The sequence below is a fragment of the Streptopelia decaocto genome (genome assembly GCF_964273445.1).
Source record: "Streptopelia decaocto genome assembly, chromosome: 2".
NCBI classification, from domain to species: domain Eukaryota; kingdom Metazoa; phylum Chordata; class Aves; order Columbiformes; family Columbidae; genus Streptopelia; species Streptopelia decaocto.
The window spans coordinates 136,038,401-136,053,284 of NC_138655.1; positions in this window are offsets into that span (position 1 = coordinate 136,038,401).

The following is a 14,884-nucleotide window of genomic DNA, read 5'->3' on the forward strand; positions in this document are numbered from 1 at the left end:
ATCCTGACCTCTTCAAGGCCGAGATTGTTTTTTCTGTGTGTTTTGTACAGAGTGAAAATTGTTTTGGACATCAAGTAATTTGTTTCAAATAATATTTGAAAGAACTATGAATAGATTTAGATAATCAGTGTTAGCTTGTCTGACAGTGAATCAGAAAAAAATAACTACATTTGCTGAATAATCACTTTAGATTAAAATCTGATAATATTTGGAATCTGACCAACTCCAGTAGTTTGCAATTTGTCTCAAAATTCTCCTGGAGATGCCTCATAGAGGAACTGTGGCAAATGCTGCTTCTGGTATCTGAGAAGAGTTTTTTCATTATGAAGACTGTAGGACTTTATAGACCTGTAATGGCAGTCAGCCATTCAGGTATAGATTTCACCTCTTTCCTATGACACAGAGCAGTCTTATAAAGATCACTATTGTTTCTGGATGGTAATCGCCTCTGTCAGCTATGCAGCTCTCTGTGATTTCATGATTATCATAACCATTAGAAACAATAAAACAACTCTCCATTCTCATCATTCTAAACTTCTCCCTAAACTCTCTTTTCACTGCAAAAAAAAATTAAGACAAATATTTATTTTAGTAGTATTGGACCTGTCAGCACATTGCATCCAATGTGAGTATGAACTTCATAGCAACTAGGCATACACAGTCTTTACAAAAACTGACTTTCTGGTCAGATAAGATAAAAAATACATGTTTATGTACAAGAATGCCATGACTATTCACAAAAATTAAGCTTACTGTCAGAGAAAGAACTGGGCTTGTTCACCCTGGAAAAGAGAAGGATTCAGGGGGAACCTGAATGCCAAAGTGTACAACAAGGGCATCAAGAAGGGCCCTTCACACATATGAACACATATTTGTCTTTTTCTCCATAGAGAAACACCACTGACAGTATATAGGCAAAAGAAAGATCTTACTTAGCTGATTTAATGGTTTCCACAATACCTAATACAGTAGGGGATCCAGGCTGGGGGAATTTAAGTGCTAAAGTAGCAAGATCAATGAATAATGATGTTAAGGATACCACAATGAGGATGGTATGCTCCAGTGACCAGAGGTCCTGTTAAATCTGTAAGAAATGACTGAGAATTGTAAGAGCTGGCCTAATCCATGCAACGCCACAAGCACCTGCTGGGATCAACAGTGGACTGTGTACTTTCAACCACAACTGGAAAGGTGATGACTCTAAAGGCAACAGGATTGTGCACATACCTCATAAAAGAAGGGACCTTGAATGACTTTCCAAGCACCTACCTATAAGTCACTAGTCTAACAGATTTCAAACTTTTAAAATAACTGGAACCTGGTGCTCTACCTACTGCCTTGCAGAAAATGCAACAGGAAAGTAAAATAAGAATAGTGGAATGATCTCAAATAAAGACAGCAATGAAATTTAAATACCTTGAATCCTCTGTGATTGGTAATGCCAAAGAAAACATTTATGGAAATGTTACTTTTGTTCCAGATTCTCTTTATAAATTTATCAAGTCTAACCACACCCACAAAGAAGTAAAACATTGTTTGACATCTTGACATTGAGTATGTAGTTTTGTCTTGTCCTAGATGTCTCACTTTACTTACTGTTTCCATAAACAGGAGATGACCTCTCCTGTCAGCTAGAGACAAGTTATAACTTTTAAGGTCCAAGATAGGCACAAATTGCCATTTTGTTTTACTCTCTGATTTTATATTATTGCTTTGATTTGTAATGTACTGCAATTTCATTTGCAGTTTGTACTATCTTTCTAGGGAGATCAATTAAAGATAACCAGACAAATTCTTGATTATATTCAGAGAGTCGATTTTAATATTACTTAAAAGAGGGGATTGTAATCTTATCAAATATGTAATCTGTCCAATTTTGCTTTCGCTTACTGGGAGGCTTGAGCATTGTAATTCAAACCAATGTGATATGGAATATGAGCAAAGTCCAACTTATCTGCGTTCCATCATATAAGCTAAATAAATAACAGTGTAATGAAGAAAAATCAAAGCCACAAAAAATATTTCCATTAAGCTGCCTGGAAATGCACTGACATTTCTGATAGCATATTCTAAGAGGCAGTGAATCTCAAAGCTAATGCAGAGAGTGAGAGGCATCAAAATAATACCAATTTCAGAGGAAAATACAATATCTTACTAGATTCAGAATGACTTTACATTGTCCTTATATTCAAAATGTAGCATAGCAGACTTGAAAGATAACGAGATAGCTTGACTCCACTAAATGTTGTCTTCGCTGGATGTGGGAATGACAGATGCTTTCTTTTTGCACAGTATTTTATGAATGGTTAATATCAGTAACCTCCTACAGTGGTTGCAGGGTGGGTGTGAGGCCCTTGCCTTACTAAAAATCAGACATTGTATCAGAATGCATCGTTTTAGATATCTAACTTGAGACTTTTGTAAATAAATTGTTGAGATACATAGATTATATTTCTATCAAGCCTCCATTTTGCATACATGTCTTAGGGCACTGAAAATCCAAAGTGTTTGCTGTTGCACAGAGGTAGGCATTTTAGGTCTGCTGAAATGAGTCAAATTCTGCTGAAAAAACTAATATATTGAGGTATAAATAGTATTAAGATAATAATTTAGCAACTTTCAAAATACATTGCTAGTCATTATTTGCACATAGATCTAGATAAAAGAGGGTTAAGAGAGGATGGAGTCATTTCTTGTATTCTGGAGGCTTTATCAATACAAGCCTGATCCCACTGACATAAATAGAACCACCCTGACATGTAAAGGTGCACCAGCATGTAGCACTGTCTGAGGTTCAACACAACTTTTGATTTCTGCTTGTTCTGCACTGAGTGCAAGACCTAGTTCAGCTGGTTTGGAATTTAAAAATAAAATTATGCACAACAATATTTAATTATCTGGCTTTGGAAGATTAGGCAAGGAGTGAAAAAAAAAAAAAAAAAAAGATAGCATTTTGTTTACCTTTATTTACAGTTTTGTAAGAAAGTAAGTGACTTTGACCTTGCAGCAAAAAAGGCTAAGTGTCCTGGGCTTCATCAGGAGGACTGCTACTAGCAGGTCAAGGGATGTGATCCTTCTCTTCTGTTCAGCACTGCTGAGGCCACACCTGGAATACTACGTCCAGATCTGGGTTCCTCAGTAAAAGAGACATGTGAACATGCTGAGAACAATCCACTAAAGTGTCACAGGGATGAGTAAGGGACTGGAGAACCCCGCATACAAGTACAATTATTGAGCTCAAAGGCGGCTCAGGAGAAATCTCACCAAAGTGCATAAATATCTGAAGGGAGACAGCAAAGACAGAGCCAGGCTCTTTTCAGTGATGCCCAGTAACAGAACAGGCAATGGGCACAAACTGAAACACTGAAGATTCTGCCTAAACATCAGAAAACACTTTTGATCTGAGAGTGAGGGAGCACTGGCACAGGTTGCCCAAACAGGTTTTGTACTCTACGTCCTTGGAGATATTCATAAGCCATCTGGACCTGGCCCTGAGCAACCTGCTCTAGGTGACCCTGCCTGAGGAGGGTTGGACAAGATGACTTCCAGACATCCCTTCAACCTCAATGATTTGGTGATTCTGATTCTGTGACTGAGGTATCTCACAATCATTTTGAAAAGTATTTGAAGTATATAAGGGCTTTAAAGATCAATTTTGGCAAATATGGGCTAGTGAAACCAGGGGAGTGTGAGGAAAGACAGACCAGAAGTCACAAGGAACTGGGCTGACAGTTCAGCAGTACCACCCTTTGGTGGGGCTGTAATGATCAAGTTCAGCTACATCCCACCTCACAGGTATAATTTGGCCTCTTGGGCCATCATGATGCTACAAGACCTGCATCTGCTGAGCACTACATCTGCGAGCTGCACTGACCTGAGAGCCCAGTATGTGCTGCAGTCCATAGGCAACCTAACACTTAGCACAGAAAACATCCACAGGGCCACCTAACGGTGTATTCACCTGTACAATCTTTTAGACAAGTCTCTGGGCTATAAGTTTTAGAAGGATTTAGGGGTCTTTCAGCTGATCAAACATGCTCTCAGTTGTCCTAGGCAGGTTTAACTAAGCTTCTAGGTAGACATCCAGGATGTACCACATAAAGGTCATGGGAAGAGTGGGAGCAAGAAGTGGAAGGATTAAGGAGCTGGATTTGATACCACCAAGACAGATAATTTGTACCACTGTGCATCTCACATGAAAACAAGTTCCTCAGTCTCTCTTCTTATTTACAGTTCCTCTTTCAGACACAGCTGGTGCCACTTGGCTGTTGTTTATGCAGATATTCCAGCTGTTAGGGACTTTAATCTGGCCCTTCCATTACAGAGTTTACAAGATAGAAAACGTAAGGCATTTTATGTGAATAATATATGATTCACAAACTAGATGTTCCCAGCTTCTGTAATAGTCCATCTTCAAGGCCTCAAGGCTGGAGCTAGTGCTCTGACCAGCTAATCAGTAGGGAAAGTTGCAGCAGCACTTTGGTTGCTTTGAAGTTGCCGGTTGCCAGAGACTACACACATAACTGAATTGGACACCTGGGAGGTTAGACTGTAGTTATAGCTGTGAAAAGAAGCAGCAATACCAATACGTTGAATCTAAGCACCAATCTGTTGGTTTGGGAGTCTAAATTATTTTGAAAGCCCTAGCAAGTGACTGTCAAGGAGACTTAGGGCTACAGCTATAGCTTATAACAGGATGTTTCACAGAGGTTGTGTCTCAGGTCTTGAGGTTGAATAGTCACATCAGTTCAGGTTCACTCCAATAAGTGTATTTATGCTCTCAGAATGGGATTCTTGCTTGGACTAAGAACCCTGCTGAGAGCGGCATAGCTGCTGAATGGGAGAAACTTCAGTTAAGAAAGAGAGATGTCTTTTTTCCCCACAGCAGTGCAGGGTAGATATCCCAAAACTCCTACATCTCCCAGTGATTTATGAAAACTGGACTTCAGGTTACCAGGTCATTTTGGAGTGGTGTTTCACTTCTCTTTCTCAATTTCTAGAACAAAAATCATGACTATTCCATTAGTTAAGAGTAGATGGCAATGGCAGACTTAAATATCATACATTCAGGGCTTATATTCCCATAAGACATGTGTCTCACGGGTAAGTCTCTCACTTCCCCAAGCAACAAATCCAGAAAAATTTCATTCAAAGCAACACTACTGAAAAATACAGTTTTCTCATTAGATAGAATGTCAAACATTGCCTTCTGATACTTGTGTATGTTCCTTCTGTTTGTAGTAGAGCTTTGACCCCCAGTATCATACTTCAAAGGCATAGCAGCATTTAATGAAAAAATAGTCCAAAACTTTTCTAACATACAATGAAATTAGTTTTAATTATCTGCTTTCCTTTTAGAAAATCTGACATATTTTAAACTAACTTTGACTTAACACTAAATGTCCCATGTTCATTTAGTAACGTTAAATAAAATTTGCTGCTCAGCAGGGCTAGCTACAAAACATGAGGCTTACTGACACTTTTTTTCTTCCTAAAATGAGACTTGTAATTCAATTATGTACTCATAGGGGGAGAAAACGGTGCATGTTCCAGCCAGCAGCCCCTATTGTCCACATGTGCATTCTCAGATCAAACAGATCTAATAATTCCTTGTTAAAGTCATCATTTCCCATTACATGAGCAAATGTGGCTGGTAAAAGGTAATGGTTACAGTGTGTTACACAATTAACACAGTGTGAAATGAAGTGAAATATGTTTTCTAAAGATGATTTTCAATGGAAATGGAGTATTTAGACTCCGTGTACCAAAAGCACAGATTCAAATGTGGGCCGTGCTGAATGTTTTTACAAAACTGACTCTGCTCACTCACAGCAGCTCTTCTACCACACATTAAAATTAGCATATTGACAAAAGCACATCAAATATTCTTTAGGGTTATGAAAAAGAAAACTTACGTTAGAATAAAATCACTTGAAGTTGTCTGGATATATATAAATGATGGAAATGTTTTCAGGCTTTGTAATGGTTTCTGCCAAAAAATGTACTAAAAATTCAGATAATCTCTAGGACTCCAAGGTATAATAGACAGCAAGCTTAGCATAAGTAGAATGAATTCAGAAAAGAAAATTACATTGTTCTGGGGGAAAAAAAAAATAGCAAAACCTTAGTGACCAGTTTACTGTGTTTTCTACATGATATGTGCCAAATTACCCAAATATAACTAAAGTAGTCAGTGAAATACAATATCAAGCAGTTCACACATATAAAGGTTGTTTATCAATTCAGGCAGCTTCTGTCTGTCCATAAAGAGAGCAGGTCTAGTAGCAGATATCTGATCTGAAAAAAAAAAAAAAAATCCGTAGGTGCTTTCATGTAGTAGAGCACTTTTTACTACCTATAGGCTAAATGCAACTCCATGGAATTTAAAGCAATGAGACCATTTAATGTCTCACCTGGGTTATGACATATTGCTGGAAGTTCACAGAGGGTGCTACAGAAGAAAATATTGCAAGTTCTGTTCTTCAACGGCATAAATCCTTAGGGCCATTTTCTTAAGACGTATGGCCATTCCCCATGGGCAGGTGGTGACTGTTATGCACCAGCTCCACGTGTTCCAAACCAGAGTCATCAAAGCTAGCTGAGACTCTAGAGCCATTTAGACAGGTCTATATGTGACTGTGTCCCTGTTACCAATCCTTACTTCTCAAACGGATTTATTGGTATGAGCCAGTTTGACCAGCTAAAAACACTGGGAAGGGTCATGTACAAGTGGCAGCCCCTGACCGTTTAGACAATCCCTGAGGTACTGTTGTGCTTAACAGAGCAAATATCTGAACTTGAGGAAGCCTATAGTGGTCTTTGATGGCAAGATGCCCCACATTACCTGGTCTGAAAGATATGGTTAAGCACCTCAGAAAAGTATTTCAGAAGACTACTATATATCATGGTAGAGAAAATCAGGCTGAATCTGGATTATGGGCACTAGTGTTCTGCAGGGTCCCTTACTAAACCAACCAAACTAAATTCAGCTTCCAGTCAGGATTAGATCAGGCCATTTAGTAATTAAATTACACAGAAAAAAAAAAAAAAAAAAAAAAAAGACACGTTCAGAAGTGTCTTCCTCTTGAGACAGGAGGACCCATCAAGTGAAGAGGTACGGAAAACAGATGTGGAAACCAAAAGAAGTTTAAAACCAACGGTCTATCTACACTTTAAAATGGTGCACGGTACAGAAACCTGCCCTGTGGCTGCTGGAGTAGGCTGGCAGGTTTTATTATCTCTTTTTCTATCTTGCTCTCACGCTGGATTTCTTTCTCACAATTATTCTATCACTCCTCTCTTGAGTGTTGATTTCCTGTATACCCTTATGCTTGTCCTTGATGTTTTCATTTTACAAACCTACAAGGTATCAGGTGTTTGATGAGACCATTTCAGAGCATACTTATGAGATACATATTTTGTCTTAGCAATAGGGTGTGGCAGCATTTAGATAGCTTTGGGCCCTATCTCCTTTTCCTCCTCTTCCTCCCTAACTTGCCTTTTTATTATCCATAATCACTTTCAAGCTCCCATCTCAGATTAACTAGGTTTTGGAACACGGACTGTCTGTGTTTGTGGCTCCACAATGGCTGAGATAACAGATGCCATTATGTAAATATTAAGTAATAAAGTAAGCAATAGATAAATAGCTGTATGACAAACATCAAAAAGCAATAGTTCCATTCCTCTTTTTGCAATTGCCTGAAGGGAGACAGTATGTTTTGTGGGACTCTTCCTGTTGCAGTATCAAAGCCACACTCTATGTCCCCTGGGAGTGGGATCACAGAATCACAGAATCGACTGGGTTGGAAAAGACCTCAGAGATCATCGAGTCCAACCCTCGGTCCAACTCTAGTCCGTTTACTAGATCATGGCACTAAGTGCCATGTCCAATCTCAGTTTAAAAACCTCCAGGGATGGCGAGTCCACCACCTCCCTGGGCAGGCCATTCCAATGCCTGACCACTCTCTCTGTAAAGAATTTCTTTCTAATATCCAGCCTAAATTTCCCCTGGCAGAGTTTAAGCCCATGTCCCCTTGTCCTATTGCTAACTGCCTGGGAGAAGAGACCAATCCCCACCTGGCTATAACTTCCCTTCAGGTAGTTATAGAGAGTGATGAGGTCACCTCTAAGCCTCCTCTTCTCTAGACTAAACAACCCCAGCTCCCTCAGCCTCTCCCCATAGGTCTTATGCTCAAGTCCCTTCACCAGTCTTGTTGCTCTTCTCTGGACTCGCTCCAGCACTTCAATGTCTTTCCTGAACTGAGGGGCCCAGAACTGAACACAATACTCCAGGTGTGGCCTCACCAATGCAGAGTACAGGGGAAGGATCACTTCCCTTGTCCTGCTGACCACGCTATTTTTGATACAGGACAGGATACCATTGGCCTTCTTGGCCACCTGGGCACACTGCTGGCTCATGTTGAGCTTTCTGTCAATTAGTACCCCCAGGTCCCTTTCTGCCTGACTGCTCTCCAGCCACTCTGCGCCCAGCCTGTAGCGCTGCAGGGGGTTGTTGTGACCAAAGTGCAGCACCCGGCACTTGGCCTTATTGAACTTCATCCCATTGGAATCAGCCCATTTTTCCAGTCTGTCCAGATCCCTCTGCAGAGCCCTCCTGCCTTCCAGCAGGTCGACACTCCCTCCCGACTTGGTGTCATCAGCAAATTTGCTGATGATGGTCTCAATCCCTTCATCTAAATCGTCAATAAAGATGTTAAATAGGACTGGACCCAACACCGACCCCTGGGGAACACCACTAGTGACTGGCCGCCAGCTAGATGCAGCCCCATTCACCAGCACTCTCTGGGCCCGGCCCTCCAGCCAGTTCTTAACCCAGCGTAGAGTACACTTGTCCAAGCCATGGGCTACCAGCTTTTGCAGGAGTATATTATGGGAGACAGTGTCAAAGGCCTTGCTGAAGTCCAGATAGACCACATCCACAGCTTTCCCCTCATCCACCAGGTGAGTTACCTGATCATAAAAGGAGATCAGGTTGGTCAGACAGGAACTGCCTCTCCTAAACCCATGCTGGCTGGGTCTGATCCCTTGTCCACCCTGAAGGTGCTGTGTGATTCCATTCAGGATGATCTGCTCCATAACCCTGCCAGGCACTGAGGTCAGGCTGACAGGCCTGTAGTTGCCAGGGTCAGCTTTGCAGCCCTTTTTGTGGACTGGGGTAACATTGGCCAATTTCCAATCATATGGGACCTCCCCAGTGAGCCAGGACTGTTGGAAGATGATGGAGAGCGGCTTGGCAAGTTCTTCTGCTAGCTCCCTCATCACCCTAGGATGGATCCCATCTGGTCCCATTGACTTGTGAGGATCCAGATGGCTCAGTAAATCACCAACTATTTCCTCCTGGAATACAAGGGGCCTATTTGGGTTCCTATCTCTGTCAACCACCTCCAGACATGAGTTGTCCTGAGGGCCACCTGTCTTACTGGTAAAAACTGAGGCAAAGTAGGTATTAAGTACCTCAGCTTTCTCCTCATCTTTGTTAACTATATTTCCCTCAGAGTCCAACAGAGAATGGAGATTTTCCTTGCCCCTCCTTTTGTTGTTAACATATTTGAAGAAGACTTTTTATTATCCCTGACAGAATTGGCCAAATTAACTTCAAATTGCACTTTTGTTTCCCTGATTTTTTTTCTGCATGATCTAGCTATTTTCATAAATTCTTCATAAGTAGCCAGCCCTTTTTTCCACAGTTGGTAAAGTCTCTTTTTATTTCTGATTTCATTCAGAATCTCCCTGTTTAGCCAAGCCGGTTGTCTTCCCCGCCGGCTAGCCTTTCGGCACACTGGTATAGCCTGTTCCTGTGCACTCAAAACCTCCTGCTTGAAGCATGTCCAACCCTCCTGGGCCCCCTTGTTTTTAAGCATTGTTTCCCAGGGTATGCTCTGAACTAGACTTCTGAATAGGCAAAAATCTGCCCTCCGGAAGTCCAGCGTAGAGGTTTTGTTAATGGTTTTCCTTGCATCTCTGAGTATTGAGAATTCTATTATTTCATGGTCACTATGCCCCAGGCGGCCTCCAACCACTACATCTCCCACCAGCCCTTCTCTGTTTGTAAACAGTAGGTCTAGCGGGGTCTTGCCTCTGGTAGGCTCATTTACCAGCTGATGAAGGAAATTGTCCTCTATACACTCTAGGAACTTCCTAGACTGCCTCTTCTGTGCAGTATTGAGCTCCCAGCAGATATCCGGCAGGTTAAAGTCACCCACAAGAACAAGGGCCGTCGATTTTGAGACATCTGCCAGCTGCTTGTAGAATAATTCATCTCCTTCATCGTCCTGGTTGGGTGGTCTATAACAGACACCCACGAGGATGTCAGCCTTGTTGGACTTCCCTCTGATTCTGGTCCACAGGCACTCAACCTTGTCACTGCTGACCTCAAGTTTAACAGAGTCAAGCGACTCTCTAACATACAAAGCCACCCCTCCACCTCTCCTACCCTGCCTATCTTTTCTGAAGAGCTTGTAGCCACACATAGCAGCACTCCAGTCATGAGAGTCATCCCACCATGTTTCTGTGATGGCAATCATGTCATAGCTTTCCTGCTGCACGATGGCTTCCAGCTCCTCTTGTTTGTTGCCCATACTGCGTGCATTAGTGTACATGCACTTCAAGTGGGCTGCTGGTTTCACTCTTAATTCGGGCTTTCCATCTTTCATCTCGTCTTTGGAGAGCCCAGTTTCAATCCCTTCCCCCTTCAAACCTAGTTTAAAGCCCTCCTGATCAGCCCTGCCAACTTATGGGCTATAGTCCTCTTGCTCTCCCTAGAAGGATGAAGCCCATCTGATTTGAGGAGAGTAGGTACCATGGAGCTTGCCCCATGGTCAAAAAACTCAAAATTTTGACGGCGACACCAATCCCTAAGCCACCTGTTGATGAGATGAGCTTTTCTACTCCTCTCTCTATTTAGTTCCTCATCCATCCCAGCTAACACAGGAACTGAGGCGAATATCACTTGTGCTCCCGTCCCATGAACTGATCGACCCAGTGCTTTAAAGTCTTTTTTAATTATCTTGGTACCTCTTCTGTTGATGTCTTCGCTGCCAACTTGGACTACTAACAGGGGATAGTAGTCTGAGGGCTGAATTAGCTCTGGAAGTCTTCTATTAACGTCCCTCACCCTGGCCCCAGGAAGACAGCAGACCTCCCTGTGGGATGGGTCTGGGCGACATATAGGGCCCTCTGTTCCCCTCAGAAGGGAGTCACCAACTACTACCACTCTTCTTTTGTTTTTTCTTCTTACAGCTGCAGTTGTGATCCTTTTTGCAGGTGAGGTCGATCCAGGGGGCTCTCCAGGTGGATCCTCTTGTCTATCCTCTGCCTGATTTTCAGGGTCCAGGGCCTCATATCTATTTGTTAAGGGCACCGAGGGAGGTGATGGAGTTCGAGAGAGGGTTCTTTTACCTCTCCGATCAGGGACCTGTTTCCATTCCCCCCCATCAATTAGATCTGCTCTATCGGCCTTATGGCAGGAGGGACAAGGCTTTGCCATCTCCTGTTGCACATCCTTAGGATTCAAAAGAGTTTGACCCCACCAGTCAATTTCTTCCTCACTCTCCCTAATGCTCCTTAGTCTCTCCACCTCTTCCTTAAGCTCTGCCACTAGGATGAAGTGGTGTTTAGTGTTGAGGATGAGGAAGACAAGCCACAAAGTAATATATCCACTGACTAGATCTTGCATCTCAAAAACAGAGAAAGGAACGAATTATTTCACCATCTTGTCCATCTCATTGAGTAGATTCACTCTATGAGACAGATACAACTTCATGTAGCCTGTGACGTCTTCACGTTGTGGTAGTATTCACTAAAATCCTCACAGAAAATCCAGTGACTCCAATGTGAATCTTGTCACAGATTTCATTGGGCTTGAAATTAGGTGTCACATGAACAGTCAGATATGCACTTGAGACTGCTCCAAAACTGGGTACTTCAAATCATGTTAGTGCTTTTATTTAAGCAAAGAATGACAGGGATTATAGACCAAAAGTTGATCCAATGTGAATACTTCCAAGACTTGACCCCCTCAGAGTGTAAATTTGACCTTGTAACTGTGATCTCTGTGAAAATGATGCAATATGACTTGCCTGAATAGTGAAATGCTAGATCATGGTACTTCATTCCACAGCTGAAAATACACACAAAAGAAAATATCAAATGCACTGTACCCATTTGCAGATGGTGTCCAGTTAGGTTACTTCAACTGATTGGCAGACAGAGTTTACACTCAAATCTCTTATAACCAGCAATTTTCAGTCCACAGACCTCCCAAACTACTCTTTGTGACTCAGATTGTCTGTACATGATTTTTTCAATGCACTAAGGGCAGATGATAGTTCAAATTTACGAAGAAAAGATTGGCAATAATGATGCTCTTCAATAGCTCTTTTCATAAACTTCAAAACAATGACCTGTAATTGTAGATGAAGAAATGTTGTCATCTTTTAGCAGAATGGCTTTTCTTCAAGTGGAATATGTACAATAAAGGCCCTTACATAATTGTCTAGAGCAGCAGTGAAGAGGACAGAGGGAAGTGTGAGGATCTTCACACAGGGCATGCAGAAATGGCCATCGGCAGGAAAATGAGGCAGATCTATCTTCCTTCCTTGAACAGCAGAAAGCAGCATGGATAAGAATAGACTATATAGATGCAAGAGCTGATGTGGTGCCACATGGAAGAGCTTCTCAGCAGTCATTGTCTCCTCCCAGCAGCATAGTCCTTGGAAAGGCAAGGTTCCACACTGTCCCATACTAAGGCTGATGGTTAACATAACTAATTGCAACAGAAATAGAAATAATTGAAAAGTGGAAGGACTCACCTCTGACGGAATGTCTGTAGGAAATGAACCAATTTACAGTGACCAGGTTGTGAATCAACTGAAAATAATTGGTATTTCAGTTCTAATAGTGAACAACACTGTAAATAAACTCCGAGTATTTTGACTAATCAGTGAACAAGTAAATAGAGAGTCACTGCCCTACATTGCAATGTAAATGGTCTTTCATCTGTTTAATTAAGCTGTAGAGGTTAGGTTAACAGAAGGACAAATGCACCTTGAAGCTCATCAATCTTGTTCTTATGACAGTGAACACACATTTTCACAAAATTCTTGCTTAGCTGATGACTGGCCATACAATCACCTTGAATAGATTTCAGGCAAAATTTGCCCTTGTTCATCTGTTGTCTACCAGGAAAGGAGGTGAAATCTACACTTCTCTCAATTTTTAACAATAAAACTCCAGGATGCTTGAAAGTTCCTGCTCTGCTAAAGTACTGACCACAATGAACATTTGAGTACCTAACATATGCCTAAGCCTGAGACATTTCTCTTCTTAAATCCTTGGAAGCAGTAGATCTGGTAGACTTGTAGACTTTTCCTGAGCATGTAGAACAGAAAATAGGAATTGTAGCCTTAGAAAATGCAGCTACAGGGGGGAAGTTGACAGAGAACTGAATTCACATCTTCCATTTTCAAGGCAAGTGTTATAACTAGATGGTTCACATAGGAATGGTGAGGATGAACCCTGTCTATTTTAAAAGATAAATCTTTGTTCAGTTCTTTGAAGGAAAGAAAGGACTGAGGGCTGATTCAACTTGCGCTGAAACAGTCATGAGATCTGATTCAGAGGAAAAGATAAGACTGAGTGACTGGAGACAACAGGCCGGGAAAAGAAGAAATGGAAAACTTATTTTACCAACAGCCTGTACAAAGGTGACCAGTGTTAAATGAAAGCATTTCCTCAGTTCCAGTCCAGGCTCCACAAATTTATCCATGTATTTTTTTACAGCCAGGCTTGAACTGACTTTGCTTATCCTGTGAACTTACCTTCCTCCAGCCCAAAGCTGCACAACTGAATCACCTCAGTGGTGTTCTCACATTTAAACCCATCACAGAGGTTTACTAGCACAGGAGAGTGTGTGAATGAAGCTACATGGCTTCGTCCTCATATCCATTCAGATCAGAGCACTGGCAAAGTCTGACTCTGCCTGCAGGTAACCAAATAAACCTGCACCTTTGTTTTCACATGAAGCTACTCCATGCATTATGATAATCATGTAAGAACCAGAGGGAAACAGAGAACTGACAACTAATACTTAAACAGTGTAAAAAATAGCTATACGTGACCTTCGTCTTTCAAATATTTGCATGTAAAATTTTATAAAGACAGACCAAATCCAGCTTAAAAATAAATGACCAAAATTTAATGATGATCAAAAGAAAATATTTATAAAGGTCAAAAATTCTTGTTTTGATTAGAAGGTAGTATTAACACAGAATGCAACCTTGCATAGCTTATCTTAGGCATGTGGTACCAAATAAAACATAGGGGTTTGTTTTAGAGTTATAAGAAAGCCATTTCCCCAAAGTGGAATATCTGTTCCAGACAAAGACTGTATTTGTAACACATACATATTAACAGTCCAAAGGTAAGTGCTACTTCTAATCTATTAGGAACTGTCATCATAAATCACAAAGAGACTACAGATCTACTCCCCTGGAGAATTATTTCACTCATTAATAAGAGAAGGAATTAGGCCTTTATTAATTGTCACTAGTTCCATGAGAAACACTTCTCTGCCTTGACTTTACACACGAAATTCTACTTGACATGTAGAGCTTCTGACCTTCCTTCCTCCCAAGAGCAGATATATGATAAAAGTATCTTATTGCCTCAATACATGAAAGTTATCTCTTATGGTGAATAATCTGGTGATTTTTTTCGTTAGTCATCAAATAATCATTTCTTCAAACTTGAGTGATTGTAGTCTAAAAACTGTAACTGTAAAAATACCATCTTATTTTTTCTGGCTATGTTAAGACTGCACCTGTACCATCTTGCAGTGATTTACAGTGTCACTAAAGACTAT